This window comes from Salvelinus sp. IW2-2015, unplaced genomic scaffold (genome assembly GCF_002910315.2).
Source record: "Salvelinus sp. IW2-2015 unplaced genomic scaffold, ASM291031v2 Un_scaffold2445, whole genome shotgun sequence".
In the NCBI taxonomy this organism is placed as follows: domain Eukaryota; kingdom Metazoa; phylum Chordata; class Actinopteri; order Salmoniformes; family Salmonidae; genus Salvelinus; species Salvelinus sp. IW2-2015.
This window is the reverse complement of record NW_019943766.1, coordinates 46,156-52,259: the sequence shown is the minus strand read 5'-3', so window position 1 is coordinate 52,259 and position 6,104 is coordinate 46,156. Positions and strand designations below refer to the sequence as shown.

Sequence of the window (6,104 nt, the reverse complement as noted above, 5' to 3'; positions counted from 1 at the left end):
TGTAGTCTTGGGGACCTTCAATGCTGCAGAAATGTTTTGGTACCCTTCCCCAGATCTGTGCCTAGACACAATCCTGTTCCGAGCTCTACGGACAATTCCTTTGACGTCATGGCTTGGTTTTGCTCTGACATGCACTGTCAACTGTGGGACTTATATAGACAGGTTGTGTCCTTCCCAAATCATGTCCAATCAATTGATTACCACAGGTGGACTCCAATCAAGTTTTAGAAACATCTCAAGGATGATCAATGGAAACAGGATGCACCTGAGTTCAATTTTAGAATCTCATAGCAAAGAGTCTGAATACTTTATTTATTTATTTTTATTTTATTTTTGTAATTATTTTTTAAAACCCGTTTTCACTTGTCATTATGGGGGTATTATGGTATGATGTCTAGAGAGAACATTTATTTAATCCATTTAGAATAAGGCTGGAACATAACAAAATGTGAAAAGGTCAAGGGTCAGAATCCTTTGAGAATGCAATGTAGCGACAGACACTTAAATAAAAATAATCATACATTTTTTTAAATTTATTTGTTGACTATCTGTTTTTCCATATATGAATCTTTACTCAATGCGGCTTAGACTCGAGTTCATTTCTTCTGATTGAACCGACATCTGAGATGTGTCGTCCCGACACAGGTAACATTGCCTTGAAAGCTGCGTGATCTACATGCCTGAGCAGATTAAATCCAAGGATGCAAAGCTTTTCACGATAAGATAAGGTATCAGTGTGAGATCAAGATCTTCGCTGACTTTACAACAGACTTTTGAGAATGTTGACGTTCCAAGTCTTAAAAGTCAAGATTACAGATCTACTATTCTTGGCACCCCAGAACAGAAATCTGTGGTATTCTTGGCACCCCAGAACAGAAATCTGTGGCATTCTTGGCACCCCAGAACAGAAAATTCTGGTATTCTTGGCACCCCAGAAACAGAAATCTCTGCGTATTCTTGACACCCCAGAACAGAAATCTCTGGTATTCTTGGGACACCCCAGAACAGAAATCTCTGGTATTCTTGGCACCCCAGAACAGAAATCTCTACTGCGTATCTTTGTACACCCCAGAACAGAAAATCTCTGGTATTCTTGACCACACAGAACAGAAATCTCTGGTATTCTTGACACCCCAGAACAGAAAATCTGTGGTATGTTACTTTCTATCCACAAGAAAATGACAGTACATCAACACACGTTTTACTGTTCTTGACTGATTGTTTATTGGTAATGCAGGTAGTAGGTTAGCTTCTTGTAATGGTATTAGATTTTCCTGTGTTGGTTTAAAAGGTAATGTATTAGATTCCTGTGTTGGTTTAAAGGTAATGTATTAGATTCCTGTGTTGGTTTAAAGGTAATGTATTGATTCCTGTGTTTGTTTTAAAGGTAATGTAATGAAGGTTTCCTGCTGTTTAGTTTTAAAGGTAAGTCATTAGATTTCCGTGTGTTGTTTTTAAAGGTAATGTATTTAGTTCCTGTGTTGTTTAAAGGTAATGTAAAGTCCATTTGTTTAAAGGTAAGTAAAGATCACACTCAGAATGAGTAATAGCAATTTAGTCCGTGAATGTCTTAAGACTTTCCAAGCTATACAGACACCAAAGAGTCAGCAGTCCTGAAAATCTTGAACCTATCAGTTGGAATATCCATTAGCACCTACACTGCGTAAAACTTCATATATTCATGTCGGCGATTACCATTTTTTCCGGACGGAAACTCGAAAGAAACCCTTATGACGCTTCTGTTCTGCTACTTAGCCCTAGAAATACCTGTCTGATGACCTTGAACATTTAGCCTATGAGAATAGCATCCTGTCTGTGTATTTGACCTTGAACATAGCAGAAAAGACTCTGATCTGACTTGATTTATAGCTAGAATGCACCTGTCTGTGATTTCTGACCTTGAAAACTAATAGCATGAGAATAGCATCCTGTCTGTGTATTCTGACTTGAACATCAGCATGAGAATAGCATCCTGTCAGTGTTCTGATATACATAGTACCTGTTTGATCTACCTTATAAGCATGAAATATTCATCCTGTCTGTGTCTTCTGACCTGTGAACTATCGCATGAGACATACATCCTGTCTGTTAATTCTGACCTTTGAACAATCAGCATGAGAATAGATCCTGGTATTCTATTACTAGCAGTGATGTTCCTGTGTATTCTGACCTTGAACATCAGCATGAGAATAGCATTCCTGTCTGTGTATTCTGACCTTATCCTATAGCATGCAGAATAGCATCCTGTCTGTGTATTCTGACCTTGAACATCAGCATGAGATAGCATCCTGTCTGTGTATTCTGACCTTGAACTATACATGAGAATAGCATCCTGCTGTGTATTCTGACCTTGAACATCAGCATGAGAATAGCATCCTGCTGTGTATTCTGACTTGAACATCAGCATGAGAATAGCATCCTGTCTGTGTATTCTGACCTGAACCTAGCATGAGAATAGCATCCTGTCGGTGTATTCTGACCTTGAACTATCAGCATTGAGAATGCATCCTGTTCTGTGTATTCTGACCTTGAACTATCAGCATGAGAATAGCATCCTGTCTGTGTATTCTGACCTTGAACATCAGCATGAAAATAGCATCCTGTCTGTGTATTCTGTCCTTGAACTAGCATGAGAATAGCATCCTGTCTGTGTATTCTGACCTTGAACTATAGCATGAGAATAGCATCCTGTCTGTGTATTCTGACCTTTGAACTATAGCATGGAATAGCATCCTGTCTGTGTATTCTGACCTTGAACTATAGCATGAGAATCAGCATCCTGTCTGTGTATTCTGACCTTGAACATCAGCATGAGAATAGCTCCTGTCTGTGTATTCTGACCCTTGAACATCAGCATGAGAATGCATCCTGTCTGTGTATTCTGACCTTGAACATCAGCATGAGAAATAGCATCCTGTCTGTGTATTCTGACCTTGAACATCAGCATGAGAATAGCATCCTGTCTGTGTATTCTGACCTTGAACTATAGCATGAGAATAGCATCCTGTCTGTTGATTCTGACCTTAACATCAGGCATGAGAATAGCATCCTGTCTGTGTATTCTGACCTTGAACTATAGCATGAGAATAGCATCCTGTCTGTGTATTCTGACTTGAACTATAGCATGAGAATAGCATCCTGTCTGTGTATTCTGACCTTGAACTATAGCATGAGAATAGATCCTGTCTGGTTATTCTGACCTTGAACACAAGCATGAGAATAGCGTCCTGTCTGTGTATTCTGACCTTGAACTATAGCATGAGAATAGCATCCTGTCTGTGTATTCTGACCTTGAACTATAGCATGAGAATAGAATCCTGTCTGTGTATCCTGACTTGAACTATAGCAGAGATAGCATTCTAGTCTGTCAACAAATTAAAAGTACACCGTTATTTAAAGGGATGGCTTAAGATAAATGTACTGAAAACACTATTGAATAAAAACTCCATGAGAAAATCTGTTGGCCAGCAAGTGGAGGGGTTTTCATCGGTGAGATGACGTTTATTCAGAGCGCAAGGTAGCCAAACCTGCATTACGCAACTGAATAAAGAGAGTCTGAAATAACAAATACTGAGAAGTGCGTAGGAAAGGCGTGCGTTAGGAAGGTGTAAATTCCAAGTCGGAATCGTTCCCCTTTGCGTAAAAGCAAATCCAAACTATATCCTCATAGGAGATCCAAAACAAGCTGAAATCATAAGAGACCACTAGGTGAGCACGCGTTAAAACACCTGATGGTACAATCATGCACAATGACAAACTGACTAGGGGTGGATGTGTTTAACACTTGACTAGGGGTGGATGGTTTAACACTTGACTAGGGACCTTGACTGGATGGTTTAACATGACTGGTGGATGTTTAACACTTTGACTAGGGTGGATGGTTTAACACTTGACTAGGGATGGATGGATTTAAACACTTGACTAGGGGTGGATGTTTAACACTTGACTAGGGGTGGATGGTTTAACACTTGACTAGGTGGATGGTTTAAACACTTGACTAGGGTGGATGGTTTAACACTTGACTAGGGTGATGGTTTAACACTTGACTAGGGTGGATGTTTAACACTTGACTAGGGGTGGATGGTTTACACTTGACTAGGGGTGGATGGTAACATTGACTAGGCGTGGATGTTTAACACTTGACTGGGGTGGATGTTTAAACTTGACAGGGATGTTAAATTGACTAGGGTGGATGTTTAACACTTGACTAGGGTGGTGGTTTACACTTACTAGTGGATGTTAAACACTTGACTAGGGGTGGATGGTTAACACTTGCTAGGGTGGATGGTTAACACTTGACTAGGGTGGATGGTTTAACCTTGACTAGGGGTGGATGGTTTAACACTTGACTAGGGGTGGATGGTTTTAACACTTGACTAGGGTGGATGGTTTAAACACTTGACTAGGGGTGATGGTTAACACTTACTGGATGGATCTTCATGACTAGGGGGATGGTTTAACACTTGACTAGGGGTGGATGGTTTTAACACTTGACTAGGGTGGATGGTAACACTTGACTAGGGGTGGATGGTTTAACACTTGACTAGGGTGGATGGTTTACACACTTGACTAGGGGTGGATGGGGTTTTAACACTTGAACTAGGGGTGGATGGGTTTAATACTTGACTACGGTGGATGTTTAACACTTGACTAGGGGTGGATGGTTTAACACTTGACTAGGGGTGGATGGTAATACTTGACTAGGGATGGTATTGGTTTAACCTTGACTAGGGTGCGGAGTTAAACACTTGACTAGGGATTGGTTTAACAGCTTGACTAGGGTTAATTTTGGTTAAAGACAAGGTTGGTGATTTACTGCCCCCTGGAGGGTGTTGTCTGAACAGGTATAAAGACAAGGTTGGGGATTTACTGCCACCTGGAGGGTGTTGTCTGAACAGGTATAAAGACAAGGTTGGTGATTTACTGCCCCCTGGAGTTACGGAATGTTTACTCAGGAGTATAATTCATTGGCTGATCCCTCTTGATGCCCCGGGCAGAATCATGTGATCCTTCCTAAACCAATAGGAAGTCCCACCCGGGTTGACTACTTCAGTATGGTGAAAGTCCTCAATGGCGCTGCTGTGCTAAAGTAGGCTTTAGGGCACTAGAGCTGTCTATCTAAGTCTATGAGGAGAGGCAGTAGAATGGTTCTCTGACTGATGCCTCGTGCTGTTAGAATGAGGTCTACTCCTGGAGCACCTTTCAAAACTAGACTGGCTATAAAAATAAAACATAATTCATAYCTTAATAAACAAAACATTCATGAAAAGGTTGCATATCAATAAATCACACATTAAGACTAGTTGTATGAAAGCTTATGAATTGTTCTTCTGCCACGTAATGTAACATAATATACTCACATTTGAACAAAATATCTAAAGTAAGTTTGTTTTTGAAAACAAAGGACTGAGTATTCCAGTATAATACAATAATACTAACTCAGACACACACCAACACATTCACAATACAACATGACTTTGGCATGGATCCTTCAGATCAGACTGCTGCCTTGTGGAATTTAGGCTTGTGATTGGTTGGTTGCTTTGTGATGATGAATGGTTGGTTCTGATAGGTAGCTAGGTGATGAAGGGTGATTGGTAGTCCCATTGTTGAACACGGTGAAAGCCATCAGCCCTCCTCTTTGGTTTGTACAGGGGTCTGGAACAGATTGGTGTGTTGCTAGGAGGATTATGAGATCTGATTGTTGAACTGCCCTGGGTATTTCTCAAACCTCCTCTCTGCCTCCTCACTGAAGGCATCACCTGTAGGGGCAATGACACAACAGAACACAATAGTCAGAGACAGAAGGCAATGGAAGAGTCTGGAACAAGAGACAGAAGGCAATAGAAGAGTCTGGAACAAGAGACAGAAAGCAARGGAAGAGTCTGGAACAAGAGACAGAAGGCAATGGAAGAGTCTGGAACAAGAGACAGAAGGCAATGGAAGAGTCTGGAAKAYGAGGCAATGGAAGAGTGTGGAACAAGAGACAGAAGGCAAGAGTCTGGAACAAACTAGGGAAGTGTTTCCCAAACCCCTCGAGTTCCCCCCAGCCAGTCCACGTACGTGTGATTTAACTAATGAGGGGCTTGATGATTCGGTGACCA

At 41.0% G+C, this 6,104-nt stretch overlaps 2 long non-coding RNA genes across 2 annotated transcripts in view; both read right to left on the bottom strand.

The window, feature by feature from the left end:
- LOC139025269 (uncharacterized) overlaps nt 1–4,366 on the bottom strand; it is a 5,037-nt gene extending 671 nt beyond the window's left edge. The window contains exon 1 of the long non-coding RNA XR_011476781.1: nt 4,319–4,366. This is a non-coding gene — a long non-coding RNA (uncharacterized lncRNA). The remainder of the gene's footprint in view (nt 1–4,318) is intronic.
- Nucleotides 2,253–2,804, bottom strand: LOC139025268 (uncharacterized). Its single transcript, XR_011476780.1, has 3 exons — nt 2,752–2,804; nt 2,535–2,706; nt 2,253–2,312 (listed from the first exon to the last, which is right to left on the bottom strand). It is a non-coding gene; the product is annotated as an uncharacterized lncRNA (long non-coding RNA).
- Nucleotides 4,367–6,104: the final 1,738 nt, after the last annotated feature.